A 17072-nucleotide genomic window follows, 5' to 3' on the forward strand; every position below is an offset into this window, starting at 1 on the left:
CTGCCTTGATTGACCATGCCTTCCATGCCAACTGACCCTGGCCTGTTTACCGATGATGCCTCTGCCTGCTGTCTGGATTGTTTCTAAACCATTTATCTTCCTTCCACCTGAACTGATCATAGCCAGTTTACCGACAATGCTTTTGCCTGCGGTCTGGATTGTTTCTAAACCATGTTTCTGCCTTCCATCTGCACTGACCTCAGCCTGTTAATCGACCATGTTTTTTTTTTTTTTTTTTTTTATCACTTAAAATTTTATTGAATTTCAACAAATAAGTGATACAGCGTAGTAAGAGCATTTAGAAAAGCTGTAAATAAATTTTTGAATAGAAGGTATATATGTAAAATAGTATCAGGTGTGTATAGAGGATGCACATCAGTAAGGATTACTGTTCATCCTGATCCAGGTATCAACCACATTATTATTATACAGGATTTATATAGTGCCAACAGTTTGCTCAGCACTTTACAATATAACAGGAGACAATACAGCAACAATACAGTTCAATACAAGAGTGGTAAGGATTACTGTACATCCTGATCTGGGTATCAACCACATAAACCACATTAAAAGAAAAAAAAACTACAGGAGATAAGATAACTCAATGCAGGCTGTATATTGTCATAATGTGAACCTGGACGGGGATAATTAGATGAACTTCACCAAGGATATTTCAATAACAGGCAGGAGCTATCTGAGAAGAGGGTCACTGGAGAGGTCATTTAGCCAAGGTGACCAATTTGCTAGAAAATTGGGGATTGTTAAATGTGCTTTGGCAAACATATATTCAATGTTTAGATTAAGGTTAAGAATGGAAATAAGTTGTGGGATATTTGGTAGGATCTGATTTTTCCAGGTGCGTGCAACAGATAGACGTTCTGTGATAATGGAATGGTACTGTCTAGGTCATTGCTCCAGGCCAATTCCGAGCAGCGCCAGTTCGGGTGTAAGATCTTGGGATATACCTGTGATCCTTTTATTTAAGGACTGTACATCAATCCAAAAGGATATTAAAGCAGGCAAGCCCACCAGATGTGCACTGTTGATCCTCTGTGGTCACAATTTCTCCAACAGGCTGGAGAATGGGATGAAAAAAGATGGGAGAGCTTTGCTGGTGTATAATACCAGTTGTGAAGAATTTTTTGGGCTGTTTTCCAGTGGGTGAGATTTTTAGAGAATTGTAGTGTAGATTGTGTTGCTGCATACCATTCAGTTAAGTCTGACTGGAAGTTGAGCAATTTTTCAAATGTTTCCATGGAAGGCAATTTATGTTCTGAGCATTGGGAGTTTAGTAGTTCATAGAGGTGTGAGATTCCTTTTAACGAAATTGATGAGTGTTCAAAGAAGTGTATAATATCTGCAGGGAGAGAGTCATCTGACCATTGAGTTGAATTCAGGTCATGACAAATCCGAAGAAAGTTGGAGAATTCCCGATTGTGGATGTTGTATGCAGAACATAGCTCTTCAAAGGACTGTATTTTGTTTTTATCAAAAAGATCTCCTATGGGGGTAATTCCAGCTGTTGTCCAGGCATGTAGAGAGAGATCTGGACAAGTTCGACTGATGATAGAGGGAGGTACTTCAAAGCCTGTCTTCAAAGGCCTTTGTTTTGCTGTGTGATAGCTCTCCATACTTTTATTGTTGCTTTAACTGAGCTGAGAAATGAGTGTGTAGGGTAATAACAGAGATAAATTGCAGCTAAAGTTTGCTTATTTTCGTGTGTTAGTGCTGTTTCTTCAATTTGTACCCAAGATGAATGAGGAGAGTGAGTCCACCATTGTTTAGCTTGGTTGAGTATAATAGCTTTATAGTAGGCTTTGATGTTTGGGGCTCCTAGATCCACGTATGCTGATAATGTACATAGGGTAGAGTGGTGTATTCTGGGGTGTTTGCTGTCCCAAATGAAGGTAGTGAGAATTAATTGTAGAGCCGCAATTTGGTTTGGCAAAAATGTATCCGGAATTGATCAGAAAAGGTATAAGATATGTGGCATAAGGTACATTTTAGCTAAATCGTTCTTTCCAGCCCAGGATGCTCACACTTTTTTCAGGTTAGAGCATAAGTCCCAAAGTTTTTTGAGCAGGCATTGAAGATTAGTCCGTACTACATTCTGAGAAGGAACTGTCAGTTGGATACCTAAATAGGTAAGAGTAGAAGCCGGTGCCCATGGGAAGGGAGACAAGCTTGCAAGCTGTTGTCTGGTGTCTTGATCCAGACAGATACCAAGGAGGCAGGATTTGGAGCAGTTGATTTTATATATTGAGATTTGACTGAATTTTGTAAGGAGATCATAGAGCTCTGGTAGGGATCAAGTAGGATCAGTCATTACAACAATTACATCGTCCGTGTGTAATACAATTTTATGGGTGGTATTGCCAACTAGTAGGCCTGAAATACGTGGATATGACCGAATTGCTTCTGCGAGGAGCTCCATCACTAGGGCAAAAATGAGTGGGGATAGGGGAAAACATTGTCGTGTACCATTAGTAATGTTGAAGGGGTTTGAAGTGATACCAAAGGTCCAGACCCTGGCAGATGGATGTGAGTAAAGGGCAAGAACAGCTTTAAATATGTTTCCAGAAAATCTGAATGATTTGAGTACAGCTGTAAGATAGGACCAGTGCACTCTGTCAAACACCATCTCTGCATCCATTAAGAGGAGCAGAGAGGGCCTTTTGTGATGTTCCGCCCATTGTATTAGGTCGAGGAATCATCGGGTTCCATCTAAGGTTTGTCATTTAGGTATGAACCCTACTTGATCGGGAGAGACTAGTGAGGAGATGAACAAGGATAAGCGAGTGGCTATAATTTTTGCGTAAAGTTTTGTGTCTGCGTTTAATAAAGAAATTGGACAATAATTAGCAGGGTCATTTGCCGGTTTTGAAATGGTGACAATTAAAGCCTCAAGGGATTCCTTCAGTATGTCTCCCATTGACATGAAGTGATTAAAGGATCTGCAAAGGTGGGGAGTAAGCAGGGTGGGGAAAGATTTAAAATATTCATTGCAAAAGCCGTCAGGTCCCGAGGCTTTATGAAGTGGGAGGGAGTGGATTGATTTTACTATATCTGCGTCAGAAAAGAGTTGATTAAGTTCTTCCAGTTAGGATGCAGAAAGAGAGGGAAGCCAGAGAGATTGTAGGAAAGACTGCATCTGAATGGGGTCTGGACTGTTCTCCGCTCTTGGGGGGGGGGGGGTGGCAAGATTGTATAGTTTATCATACAACTCTGAAGCAATTTGTAATATCTTTGTATCAACCACGTGTTTTGCCTGCAGCTTGAACTGATCTTTTGCCCTGCTACTGTAGTAGTGGGATGCAAGAAAACACAGGGGTCTCACATATGTGAGGGGCTTCAGAGTGGAGAAAAAGAGTTTTTGGTTTTCTCTGGGTTTTGCAATTCCTGGATCAGGGTCTGTTAGGGGGCTTTGAAGAGATTGGGTGGGACAAAGTCTCTACCCCTGTGGCTAGGTCTTACCTGACTGAGGCCCTAAGCCTGATGTTTCTTCCTGCTGCCTGGACCAATGCTGTGCTGACCATATCTCTTTCTGCTGCCTGTAATGACCCAGGACTTTTTATGGACCATTATCCTGTCTTCTACCTGAACCAGTACTTTGGCTGTGCTGACCATATTTCTGCCTGCTGCCTGTAATGACCCAGGACTTGTTTTAGACTATGTTCCTGCCTGCTGTCTGGACTATTCAGTTTGGCTATTACTGACCACATCTCTGCCTGCTTCCTGGACCACTGCTCTTGTCTGCAGACAACTTCTCTACTATAACCACAGATAATCTTCTGTTTACCCTTTGTTTAGCTAGGCTGTGAAAAAGTCCCACACATGTAGCAGAATGTATTTTGGGGTGTAATAATTGGCATGTACATGCTATGTGTTAGAAATATCTTATAAATTAACAAATTTGTGTAAAAAAAAAGTTTTCATTTACTTTCCACATTTTTCAAAAACCTGTGGAAAAACATGACACATTCAAAAGACTCATCATGTCTCACACAATATATGTTAGGGTATTTGCTTTTTAAAATGGGGTAATTTTGTGGGTAATTCCATTGTCCTGGTGCTCCAAGGCCTTCAAAAATGTGATAGGTAGTCAGGAAGTTAAAAGTGTAATTTTTGCCTCTAGCACACCTGATGGTGATACTTGGATCTTGGGCCTCTGTATGTGTCCAGGCTGTGAAAATGTCTCACATATGTAGTATCACCATACTCAGAAGGAATAGCAAAATGTGTTTTGGGGTGTAATTGCAAATATGCATATGTCGTGTGTGAGAAATAACTTGTTAATATGACAATTGTGTGTTAAAAAAAATAATTTCTTCATTTTCCCAAGAATTGTGGGAAAAAAATGACAATTTCAAAAAACTCACCATGCCTCTTACTAAATAGCTGTGTACCTTACAAAAAGGGGCCATTTGGGGGGTATTTGTACTTTTTTGGTATGTTAGGGCCTCAAGAAATTAGATAGATCATCAGTACATAAGGTATGATCAATTTTCAATGATCGGTACCATAGCTTGTAAACTCTATACATTTCACACAGTCTAAATAATATACCCTTATTTGGGTTATTTTTAGCAAAGAAATGTAGCAGTAAAAGTTTTGGCCTTTTCTTATGAAGAAAATTTACTTATTTGCTAAATTTTGTAATAGAAACTAAAAGAAAAAAGTGTTTTTTTTTTTCTTAAATTGTCGCTATTTTTTTGCTTATTTTGCAAAAAATGAAAAACCCAGTGGTGATAAAGTGCCACCAAAATAAAGCTCTAACCCTGTGAAAAAAAAATGATAAAAGTTTTATTGGGTACAGTGTAGCATGACTGAGTAATTGTCATGCAAAGTGTAAGAGCACTGAAAGCTGAAAATTGGTCTGGGCAGGAAGGGGGTAAAAGTGCCCTGTATTGAAGTGGTTAAGGACTCTTGTTTACTGATTGCATGAACATAACCAAACTAATGTGAACCCACAACACATGTGTGCCTTCATCACACAATATATTTCTGAAAATACTCATTGCCAGAGATATTGCTAGACCCTGGCACACAGGGCATGTGCCCCAGGCTTCTACTTAATTCCCTAAGTCTCCGTTAAGATATGGAGGTTATACATTATAAAGTTTTGGATTGTTGCAAAATGTATATATTTGTTCAATTCATCTATTATTTATTTTATCATCCTAATATGACATTACAGCTTTTAGGCCAATCCATTTTTGTTCCATTAAACATTTTTTATTAGTCTTAGATTTGATCTAAAGTGGCCATCATGGTATGATACCACCACCTTAACATTTTAATCTTTGTCCCAAGAGGTGCCCCTAATTTATTAGGACCCTAGAGATACCCCTGTGCATCTCTGTACATGCTGTTAGTTTATATATATATATATATATATATATATATATGCAATGCCTTTTTTATTTCACCTTTTATTTTGCTTTCTTTTCCTGTCTTGTTTTCCTTACTTACTACCAACCCCCAAAAATAGTATCTTTGTCTAATCCTTTGTTGAGGGAAATAGGATGACTAATCATCTGATACAGCAAGTTTGCAATAATTAATGACCAATGTACACTTTAAATTAATTTGCAATACATGCAGCATAAATCAAGTGTTTGCTTTTTCTCAGGAACCCTATTTGAGAAAAGAAGAGCAGAAGTGAAGATCAATATTTCAGTATTTATGCCCCAACCAAAAATCTAATGTCAGCAGATGCAATAAATTACTTAATTTATTACTCTAGAGGGAAGGCTAAGCTGGTAGTTAACTTTAGCTTTTCTTAAATCTCCCAATAGAGGGGCCAACCATAAAGAATGCAATTGATCAAACGTATCATAAAATTCTACTTTTGGCCATTACTTTAGATAGATGCAGCCCAAATGATTGTAGGTTATGATTTAGCTAATCATAGTGCTTATGCTGCATCTCTCATTTGTGCCACTAACAGTAACGAAGCTCATTAAATGGCTGTTTTAATCATTAGAAAAACAAAGATATTATCTGTTTATATGGCACCTACACTTTATGAAGACGGTTACTATTATAGGAATAATAGCTGAAGGAACAACTGGATTATTTGAAATAAAAAATGCAAAGACTATACAAAGGTCAGTCTAGTTCTTCCTGTACAATCTATTTTGTTATAAGGTAATATTAAGTATAGAAATCAAAGAGGGAGAAAACATTATTAAGGTTGGTTTTCTACTGTAAAACAATACTCATGACTTGACATGATCTTCCAATGTCAGGTGAAACTTTTAGAAGATGTTACTTTAGCAAATACAGTAAATAATATCTATAGTATTTTCATTTAAGACATATTGGGCTTTGATTGATCCTAGGAGAACCAACCTGACAAATGTTCCATCCTAAAAACTATGGTGCGGTTCTATGTAAACCATTAGAAAAAAAAAATTCATACCAACCAATAAGTTCTTCCATTTTTTTAAACTCACAGTAGAATATTATTGACCTTTTTTGTAACACAGAACTACATGTATACTATCTATAAGGGACTAAAATGATATTAAACTCTGAGTACCAACTTCCTATAGATTGTCCTCTTTTAACACATTACAATGAGAAATATGCAGTATATACTGTGTAAGAGTAAGAAAAATCCTCCCACTTGCCTGCATAGTGCAGTGTTTGAAAAAAAAAAAGGTATGTAATTAAAAACACTTTTTTCAGGTAGGGTGGCTAGCAGGGAGGAGAATCATTCTAGCTACACCCATCTACCTTAATGATAAGGTTATGACATGGGTAGAAAGGGGAAGATGGGGAGGATTTGCACCTACATACTGGAGCCACACCTAAGATTGATGCAGAAAATTATGTGAAGTGGCTTTTAGAGGAAATTGAGAAGAGAACAGCATCCTCTGAATCCACTGGCAGAGCATGCACAAAAGAGGTGGCAAAAGAACAGCTAGAGAATCGGTTGCTATGTTGAGGACACCAATGATGAGGCAGGGATGAGAAATGACAGGATCAACCAGGTATTTTATCAGGTAGAGGATATACAAAAGTCTAAAGTTACTTACTGGTTATGGCAATTGGTTAGCATTCACAAAATATTAAGCATTATGATCCCAATAAAACAAAATATTTGTTTTCTCTATAACAGACACAAACTCTAGAGCCCCTAAACATGTGTAGGTGAGAAACTTAGGTGACATATATGCACTGTGCTCAACATCACTAAACCCATTAGCCACCAAACTGTTGGTGCTTTAATGCTGAACTCTGGTCAGATTGTAAAACTGTTCATTTCATAGCTCCTCGCTTCTCTAGGACGCTTCTCTAGGACATCTCTACTGCTCATTGAGTGTCGAAGGCTATAAAAGAAAATAATATTTACCTTTACTCTTCTCATGCTGTGTAAGAGGGGCTCTAAAGTATATATATATATTTTTGTTTTGGATAGAGTGGACATAGATTAGAACCCCTGTCATGTTGTTATTGCTGTCCTGTTTACTTTTATAACTGAAAGTGAAAGTAAAAGAAATCCAAATTTTTGGGTTGTCTCAGGAAAGTAATAGAGGGGAAATCTTTCAATGGGGACACTAACTCTGGTGACCTGGGGGCCCCCAAAGAATTCCCTTATTTTGTATGGATTTCCTCTGACTTTCTGTTTTGGCTATGAGATGGGAAGTGAGGGGAAATCTCCCCAATGGGACACAGATGGCAAAAAAAATCTGACAGGGGTTATAACCCTCCCTAACTCTATCCAAAATGGAAATAAAAGGTTTTACCTATAGTTTATTTATTTCAGGTACTTATATAGCGCTGTCAATTTATGCAGCACTTTACATATATATATATTGTACATTCACATCAGTCCCTAACCCTCAAGGGGTGTACAATCTAAGGTCCCTAACTCACATTCATACATACACATACTAGGGCCAATTTAGACAGGATCCAATTAACCTACCAGCATGTCTTTGGAGTGTGGAAGGAAATTGGAGTACCCGGAGTAAACCCATGCAGACACAAGGAGAACATGCAAACTCCAGGCAGGTGGTGCCGTGGTTGGGATTCGAACCAATGACCCTAGTACTGCCAGGCGGAAGTGCTAACCATTTAGCCACTGTGCTGCCCTACTAGTTCTACTTCTAGTTCTACTTTAATGTGCTCACATACATTGCAGGAATGCTGGACTGTAATATATGTGATGAAGTTGCAAGGGGGTGGCAGGACCAGTCAGATTAGCAGTTTTGTGGAGAGCACGCAGAAGCTAGGAATTTCGTAAGTATTTTTCTCTTTCTTGGACTTAAACATCATTTTAGAGTTCTATTAGAGAGGGTGAAGCTACCAAAAGACATATTTTAAAAGCTGACCTGCATTCAGGAGTAACACCCCTCTTCTAGGTTCTCCTTTTTAATAGATAGCATTTACTTGTTTTCCTGGGTTAAATCTGTCTAAGAATATTGTGATAAAGTTTTTAAAAAAAGCTTATACGAGATGACTCTTTCCACTGACGACAGAAATTATTGAACAGGTTTTTGCTGCCTATGGCCATATGCCTACTGTAACAAAAGGTAAATCAGGGCCTGTTATAAAGGGGCATATAAGAGTGTAAGTAAAAGACAAATTCCTGCAGTGCTGCTATTATCTATCTAGTAACAATTTAGAGGATAGGGAAAGTAGTTAACTACTTAAAGAAAATTGGGGGTGGTCTAAAGTTGACAGGTGCTGCATTGCCTCATAAGCTCTTTCCATACTTTTTATGATATTTTGATAAGCTTTATACATGAATATGTTTTATTAAGTAGAAAAATGAACTTCCGGTTCCAGTGACGCATGAGGTAGGAGCGGATACCTGTGGCTCCAGACCAATCTGCATAAAAATACTGCCTCCTGCATCGGAGGAAAGCATTAACTGGCATGGAAGCGCCCCTGTCAAACACCCTACCTGATCCACTATGGATTGGTACATAAGGCCAGCGACACCCGGCCCCGATCCCGCTCCTCGAGCCCTGAGGGACAGATCTCCCCCTGCAGCAGCCAAGATGGCCGTCGATCAGGCTGCTGGCAGCAGCAATAAAACAACAAGCAAAGCCAGCATCAACAGCAGCAGCTCCATCCACAATGGCAGCAGCCCCACTCCCAGGAATGGACAACATGGACACAGAGCCAGACCCAGGAACAAGTAGGAGAGAGGCACAGCCGCCCCATACTCCATCAACAGGACATGCTGATCCCAGTAGTCCCACAGATCAATATGAAAGGATTGCACAGGCTGTGCAACCTACCATTACTCAGGCAGTAGACAGAGCGGCATAGAACAGTAGACACAGGGCATAGAACAGCTTACAAGTGACCTGGGGGACAACGCCAAACGCATTACAGAAGTTGAACATCGCCTATCGGACTTAGAGGATGAGGTTCAAGCTATGCAGGCAAGTGCCACACAATCCAAACGCGAGCAACAGAATATATTGGACAAGCTAGATGACCTAGAAAACCGCTCCGGCAGGAACAATTTGTGGGTTGTAGGCCTCCCAGGATTCTACAACTCGGGTCTCCCATCCGATATCTGCTCTAAACGCAATCCTGCAGCATTGGGATCACGGGACCCTGCCAGGTCGAAAGGGCACACTGCTTAGGCGCACCGTCAAATGATAGACGTACGCCGCTCTCAATAATTGTCAAATATCTCAACTACGCGGACCGGGAAGCTATACTAAATTCGTTTTGCAATTCCCGGTCCATGCAGCTAGACGGACATAAGTTACTACTATTCACGGGCTACTCGCAAGAAGTATCCCGCAAAAGAAAAGCATTCCAACAAGTCTGCGCCACACTATTTCAAAAAGGGGTCAAATTCACTTTAGCTTACCCTGCCACACTCCGCTTCACTACGCCAGCAGGAGAACCCAAATCATTCATGCACCCAGAGGAGGCCTTACAGTACTTTCAAACCAATCTATCTGACATCTTGGGTCCTCTGCAGCTACTGCATTCCCCACGAGACCCCGACCCGCGAGACCAGCGTAGCCCAAGAAAGGAACCATCAAAGCGCCAACGCATCAATTATACCTTGGCAAGGCAAAAACCATCTTGATGGTTGAAACCCACCTCTTTCGATTACCTTACGAGCAATTAATGGCTTATGTTAAAGTATTTTTATTTCGCATATGATATTTCACAAGCTGAGATGTTCTGTTGAATTTCGTGTTCTCAGGTTCTATTTTCTTCTTTGCTTTAATTTGTTGACCGTGTAATGCCTTAATATGATCCTTGGCTGCTGCGTTGCTGATAATAATAAGGTGAACTGACCCATTTAGCAATGGTGAACCATGCCACTATCGGGGGCCCTCCTCTCTCCTCTTTCCGTACCTAATTATGCATCATCACGGTGCAGGATTACACCCTATCATTTCCGGTAACGCAGGCCAACGATAGGAGACATCATGCAGAATAAGGTGAAGTTCATGATACCCACTCAGTTTGTTGTTACTTTTATTCTTACAATAGACCCCTGTTGGGTCCCCCTGTTATTTGTTTTTCCTCCCCCCTCTTCTCCTTCCTTCTCTTCATTTCACATTTAGCCGGAGACCCCACTACGCCTTACTCTCTTATAAGGCAATGAGAAAAGAGGGACCATAGGGATGAGGCTGCGAAACTGCCGCCCTATAGAGGAGAGTCTAATTCCAGTCTGAACACTTTCATAATCACACACCCATGACTCGAGTAGTATCATGGAACATTAGGGGATTGCGATCACCCCATAAGCGCATGGCCTTCCTTCGCCATCGTAAACGTTTGAAAACAGATATCACGTTTCTTCAAAAAACTCACTTAAAACAAACTGATTTCCCGCGCATGAAAAATTGTGGGTGGGACAGGTGCTGGGATCACCCTCGCCCAGCGGCAAAGCAGGAGTTATCATCCTCATACATAAACGCCTAACCCCAGACATAATAAAGATAGCTACAGATGAAGAGGGACGTTACATCGCTGCTCACATCAAAATAGACTCTTCCCCACTGGTATTGGTTAACATCTATGCCTCAATCTCCTCACCTAAGCCTTTCTTCCAAAAGCTGTCCTCAAATTTGTCAAATTTAATACATCTTCCACTGGTGTTGGGAGGGGATTTTAACCAATTTATGAATGCGCTAGAAGATAAATTGAAACCTTCTAACCCAAATTGCCCATTCCTTCCCCCCCCCCTTAACAACTCACACGCTACTGAACAACTTCACAGAAGCACTACAATTCACGGACGTATGTCGCCTAACTCATCCAGAAGGAAGAGAATTTACCTTCTTTTCCTCCGTCCACCATACTCTGTCCAGGATAGATTACTTCTTCGCTAACAACATCCTATTACAACACATCAAAGACTCTGAAATACATGACATAGCGATTTTCGACTACTCCCCGATCTCCATACTTATACAACATCCACAGAACAACCAACATTTGCATACATGGCATTTCCCTTCTTTCCTGGCAAAAAATCAGGATCTACTACGGGTACTAAATACTGCCTGGAGTGAGTTCTGTAGCACAAATTCAGAGCACCAAACTAACCCTAATCTTTTTTGGGAGACAGGCAAAGCGGTACTACGACGTAGAATAATTGTGTTCCACATACAAGAAATATCTCCGAAATTTCAAAGAAGATGGGCGCAGAAAGACTTGCCAAGTCTCAACTCACATGAAAATAGGAAAACATGGTCAGAGGCCAAACAATACTTCTACACATGGGCAGCAGCTCAAGAAGCCACACACCAATCCCACAGTGACCTACTATTCCACAAATTCGGCAACAAGCCGGGCAAGCTGCTAGCATGGTTATGTAGAAAACCTTTTACACCTACCCTTTTTACATCTTTGCGGGATCAGCAAGGATCACTAAAAAGCGACCCTTCAGACATTATCTCCATCTTAGAAAATTACTAGCAAACTCTATATGGCTCGGACCCTATAGACACGGCTAAGGCCACTTCCTTTCTTGATCTTATTCCTCTGCCACAGTTAGACCCAACCGCACCACAATCCTTAAATGCTCCCATCACTCAGGCGGATATTTCTCTAGCCATTAAATCACTTACGACTGGCAAAGCCCCGGGGCCAGATGGCTATACAGCTGAATTCTACCAGTTCAGGGCCAAAACCCTTTCTCCTACCCTACAATTGGTATTCCAAGCCATTCAGGAGGGAGGGGATTACCTTCCCTCCGGTTTTCAAGGCCACATTAAATTGATTGTCAAAAAAGACAAAGACGCGACGGAACCAGGATCATATTGGCCAATTTCTCTTCTGAACATCGACTCAAAGCTCCTGTCAAAAATGATCGCCTCTTGCTTAGCAATTATCCTACCTACCCTTATCCATCCTTCGCAAGCAGGGTTTATACAGGGCCGTTCGGCGGCTTCAAACATTCGCAAGGTGATATCTGCCCTGAGTCAAGCTTCTAATGACACTGTTGGATTTTTAGACACATATAATACTTCTTCTAGTGTCTTGAGGCGATTATGAATGAAAGAGCCATTGAAATAAAAAATGAAGTGTGATTTTATTCTATCACACAATGGTGTAAAATAACAAATGTAAAGCGTATTATGAACAGTTCCATGTAGATAAAATTACTGTAGAAATAACAAGCAAAAGTGTAAAGATAAAGTCACCATTATTTGTCATGGCTGTCCTGGCCATGTGCAGTTATCCATGTCCTTGTCCGTCTCAATGACTTTGTGAAGAAGAAGCCGGACGTGACGATATCGTAGCCGGAAGTGATCTTGTAACAGTATGCACCTGTTGCAGCTTCTCAGACGTGTGTATGCAAGAGTGTCATGTTAGCGTGTAAGTGTGTGTTTTTCTTGTCCGTTGTCTCGTGGTCTTTTATGAGGCAAATGTACGTCATAGTTAGTGATCTTAATAACTTCTATGGAAATTATCACTGCTTAGCAAAGCCATTTCATAAAAGGAGCTGATGCTATACATATGATGTTTGATGGACAGGAACATATGTATGCTGATGTAAATAATATTATAACCCTCAGCTATATATTTAAAGAATAGTATAGCTTAAGAACATATCAATGTATAATCACTAAACTATATATGTATCAATGTTAGAAACGTATACTAAATACACACAGATACTATTAAAATACATAATGTAATAGTAAGTCACTTCTAATAACCTTGACATAACTACCAGATACTTTTAACCAACTATATCTAAATATAGTCTTCAGCTAGTTAGCTGTCTCAGCTAACTTACCCATATCTTTTGGTCTCAGCTATGATTGAAGAATTGTAATACCATTGTCAAAAGACCATTCACACATATTAATATTAATTATGACTAATCATAAAAACCAAATATTTTGCAAGCTTGCCATCAATATAAGTGCCGAATCATAATTTAGATTTATTACAGACACAAATCTAGACGCAGCAATCATCTCACTAGATGCAAAGAAGGCATTTGACAAAGTCAACTACGAATGGCTCTTCCTAGCACTACGGAAGTTCGGTTTCGAGGGCTCTTTTCTACATCTGATCCAAGCCATGTATTCCTCCCCTACAGCCCAGGTCATAGCAGCAGGTCACATATCTAACCCCATCAAATTTCATAAGGGCACCAGACAGGGTTGTCCTTTATCCCCTCTACTTTTCAACTTGGCTCTTGAGCCACTAGCACGCTTCCTATTATTCCACTCTAATCTTCTTGGTATTACAATAGGACAACAGGGGTTGAGACTTGCCTTGTTTGCAGATGACATACTAGTCTTTACCTCGCTCCCATCTCTTGGATTCACATACATTCAACAGATTTTTTTCATCCTTTCACCTTTGTTCAGGGCTTTGCATAAACTTCTCTAAAAGTGAAATGCTTCCATTATTTCACTCTCACCTCCCGGTCTGGATGCAGAATTCCAGTTTTAAAATTGCCACCAAGTATATCACTTATCTAGACATAAATATTGGGAAACTAACTTCATCTCTTTATGAGCTAAATTATATGCCCATGTTCACTAAAATTATTGGGGAACTGGAAATGTGGAAAGATCTACCACTCTCACTCCTGGGCAGATCACACTTCTTTAAGATGGTGAGTTTTCAGAAAATTCTCTACCCACTCCAGACCATACCTCTCCTACTTAGACACAGCGACATATCGAGGCTAAAGTGAGCAATCACAAATTTTCTATGGAAAGGTAAACGTTCCCGTATAGCACTTGCCAAATTTTTTTTTCGAGGAAGGAGGCTCTGGTCTCCCAAATGTCCGAGCCTATAATCTCTCATATCTACTCCGTATATGCCTGGACTGGCTCACCCACTCCTCAATTTATTCCGACCACCACATTGAATCTGCACTAGCACATCCCTACGATCTATTGGCCTTACTACATTCCAATGTTAATTCTCTTCCACCCTATCTAAAACATAATTTACTCAATCACGACACCCTTATCACATGGAGAGGTCAGGCGTAAACTGGGGGTATCTCTGTGGCTCTCTCGTTTCCTTCCTAGTTACCATAACCCTTCCTTTACTCCCCTCAATTATATGAAGCCTATGATATTTGGAAGACTCAAGACTTAACTTTGGTACAGCACTTGTATGACACCTCTACGGGTTCCCCAAAACCTCTTAATACTGTCCTACTCACCTATGGTCTACCAGCACACCACTTTTTCTACATGCTTCAAGTAAGAAACTTTGTCAACTCTGTGGCACCTACGAGGTCTACAAGATTTCAATCTACATTCATTGAGGTCTTAGCGAACTCGCGAAAATATAAAATATCGAACATATACAGACCTCTGAATCTACTGTACGCAAAACCTTTTGAGACATTCAACGCTGTGAAATCCTGGGTCAAGAAATTCAGAAATGCATTTACAGCCGACCATCTATATCAGGTTACAACTCCACATGTGTCTTCAATGACAATGAGTTCTGGCGGGAACAACAACTCAAGATTCTCCACCATGCCTATATGCCCTGTCTCTTTTCAAAAACTGATCCGGCTCTATCTACTTGCCCTCTCTGTGGAAGTCAAACACCATCCTTGCAACACAGATTCTGGCTATGCCCGGCTATTTCTTCATTCTGGAAACAAGTGGTAAACTTCATAACCGTAATCACTACTATTCAGCTACCCATGAACCCTCTACCGCTCATTTTCAGCCTCTCGGAACAGCCAGGCATTGGCCTCTTCTCTTCCCAAACCTCATCTTTCAGAAACAATAAACCGTGATATCCACAACACTTCTAATAGCCAGACGGGCCATTCTTCAGAAATGGGTCTCCAACTGTCCTCCAACCTTAACAGATGTCAAACAGGAACTTCATTCTCTTCTACGCCTTGACAAACTCAACCTAATCACCTCCCCGACCTCCTCAAAGGAGTCCTCTTACTTCTGTAAATGGGAATCCTACATCAAGGGATCCCTATCCGCACAGGAACAGGCATCTTATCTCCAGAATCCTCATTTATTAAACCGTTCAACGAAATCTTCATTCATCCCAATATCATTGGAGTAACTTCCTACCAATTTAATAGATATTGATTTTGATGAATGAACTGTTATAATACATTGTTGTTTCTCACCGTTTCTCCCATGCACCTTCTCTCAACCTCCTTCTTCATGGACACCATACTTACACCATAGACCTACTATAAACAATGGCAACATGCCATTTCCGCTACATTCCTTACGGTGGAACCCGTAAACACTGGCTTCCTTCTCCCCTCCCAATTTTTATTTCACTCTGGCCTTCAATTTTCAATAATCTTAACACACTTAACTACTCTGACTACTCTATCTGTCATTAATTCTCACTCCTTACATCTCTTGTCCTTCAGGCCTTTTGATTTCCCTTTCTCTTACCACATTACCTAATCACAGACTCCGAGTCCACAGACACTTCTTTTATCATTCCTTTCTGGTAATTTGTTGGTGGATAGCAAATTCCTTCTGTGACACCCAAATCATCTACCAGCATTTACTGGCCAACCTCATCTTCACCTTACTCCACGATTACACACTTTCTATTGGCCTCTATTATCTCTTCACCTAAGCATAGTCTATATATCCATCACTCACCTATACTACTCTCTTCATTACTTACTCATACCAACTTTACAATTCAGTTTCATATGAATGCCTTCTAATAACTGCTCTCACCACACTGAATGTATATCTTCTCTTTTTGCTGCACCTCTACCTCTCCGACTAGACTTGATGTGGCAATTGTATCTTAATTGTCTTGAGATTATAATTGGTTTAACTCTGTCAAAACCCAATAAATATTCTTTAAAAAAAAAAGTAGAAAAATAAGAAGACAGAAGGAACATTTTGTGAGCTTGTGGTGACGTGTCCCCTACACATACCATCTAATAACTATAAACTAATGAACCATGACTTACATTTTCCATTCTAAATATAGCGTGTTATATGATCCTACAAAATTGCAGTAATCAAGCAATAAAGGCCTAAAAGCTAATTACTTCTGAACTAGAACACTAAAAGGGAGGTATTTAAAAAACAATTTACACCAGTTACATATTCATAAAAAAAGCTAAAGAATTTGCCCTCTATTTGTAAATGTTGCACCAGGTGAATGTTTGCAAATTATACACAGTTCATATTGTATCTTTTGTGGCTAAACTTTTGTGAGTGCAGCACTACATCCTGTTTTGTGAATGTTTGTAACTAATCTGTGAATGTCTGTCAGTTTTCATACATTTGTCACACGTGCTATGAACAAGACAGCAGCAGAATTAACACACCAATCTGTAACATGACTTTTTAAATGCTTTTCAGCTGTCTTTTTTATTTATCTTTTTGACAAATTGAGACAAACTGGTAAATTTGTGGCAAATCTGCCACACTTAAATATAATGCAATGAAACAATATAATGCAAAGCGATACAGCACATTCATTGCATGTGATTCAACATTATGATAAACCATTTGCAAGTATGCGACAGACTAACAAAGTGCCGTACATCATTGGACACAACTGAAGCAACCTAACTGATAAATGTCTTCCAATGTATTTTTTTTCATTCAGCTGCTATAAACACCTGTCACACA

The sequence above is a fragment of the Staurois parvus genome, unplaced genomic scaffold (genome assembly GCF_062004578.1).
Source record: "Staurois parvus isolate SC_StPar_1 unplaced genomic scaffold, SC_StPar_1.0 ptg000145l, whole genome shotgun sequence".
Classification (NCBI taxonomy): Eukaryota; Metazoa; Chordata; class Amphibia; order Anura; family Ranidae; genus Staurois; species Staurois parvus.